A 1,755-nucleotide genomic window follows, 5' to 3' on the forward strand; every position below is an offset into this window, starting at 1 on the left:
TTTTGTATTTTGTAGTATAAATTAATTAACCGAATCATGTGGAACAAAAAAAATCATGTCCTCATCGTTACAAGAATAACTTGTATACATTATCTTATTGTCTATATACGTCACCTTGTTAAACATTAATATAGAGTATTCTATCTTCTACCAGCTGTACTCAGGTTAATGTCCTTCTCCATACCATACTTCATTAATCCCAGTGCATATTGAAAACGGCATGCCACCTATTATGTTCGTATCAAACAGACAATTAAGGCCCTGAAATATACATAATTAATCAAGAAAAATTAAGCTAACTAACTTCGAGTTATATACATTGTTAGAATATAATTAGAATCAATTAGTATTATTTAGTATATCTAAATATTTATTATAGAGATTACGTCTTTATTATTTCGATTATCTTAGCATTTATAAATATCCTTCTATATTGTATCATTTTATACAATTTAAATAGACAATTTGAATACACTCAATAATACATAAATCTTTTTTTTAGTTTAGTCTCTTGTTTCTAACATGGTATCAGAGCCATGGTATTTTCCTTGAAGAGGATAAGTTGTTTTTCTTGCGGTGAAATTACCGTAGATTTTTACTTTTTTTTTAATAATAAAGACGTAATTTCCTATAATAAATATTCAAATATACTAGATAATATTAATTGATCTTAATTATATTCTAACATACATAGTTAAATTTTTAATTGTTTAATCCGTGGTTTGCTATGAGAATTGACTGACATGGTAAAAATTGAAAAAAAGATTATACAAAATAAATAAATATTGCTATTTATATTTTGATAATATTACTTTTTTTTTTATAAATTTATATAAGCATATGTAAAGTGACATTATAAAAAATTATCAAAAATAGGAATGATAATATATATCTAAGGCTTTTTTAATAGATGGTATATATGTAATTAGTTTTGTAATAAGCTAGCACTTATTGTTAAATCAAAAGACAATGTCACGAGTCCCTCGTCGGAATGTCTAACTGAAAAATAGCCTTATCATCAATGTCTAATGATACGGACAACAAACTTACCCAAACTTCTATTATTCACGTTTTTAAAAAAAAAACTGTTTAACAAGATTATTATGAAAAATGTTTTGACTTGGTGGCATAAACTTTGATTATTTGATGGTTATGACCAACAGAAGGAGTGAGATGAGATGTTGGATGCAAATTGAAGCAAAGTGTGTTCATCCAAACGGTAGATTAACTTAGTAGTTAATACCAAGCCAAACACTCCCACACACATGCTTGCAGCGAACATAGCTATTACTCTATTAGCAGTTATAAAGTTAGTTGGACCATCCAGGACTTCTACTAGGTCGTGCATATGTTTTCCCCGCTACAATTAGATATCTTTTAAAAATTATCCATAATTTAATCTTTAAAAAAAAAAACTAAAAAATAAGTAACTTTCTATAAAAATAAATATTTAGATTAATTAAATAATATTATTTAAATTAAAAAATAGACTAAAAACTGAAAATTTAAAAGACAAGTAACATTTCTCTTTTTTCTCTTTAAATTCTCCACGTATATATGTTTTTTAGTTTCGTTAAAGAATTAATTAGAAATAAAAACAACTAGAGTTAACTATTTGAAAAATATGTTTATTATAAAAAAAAGGAAAAGACTCTTTATTATTCTAATTTTTCGGATTTTAAAATTAAAAATATAAGAAATTGACTTAAATTGGCTTATATTATAGTTGGTTCTTTAGACTTTTTCTATGTTTTC

Source organism: Arachis ipaensis, chromosome B06 (genome assembly GCF_000816755.2).
Source record: "Arachis ipaensis cultivar K30076 chromosome B06, Araip1.1, whole genome shotgun sequence".
Lineage (NCBI taxonomy): Eukaryota > Viridiplantae > Streptophyta > Magnoliopsida > Fabales > Fabaceae > Arachis > Arachis ipaensis.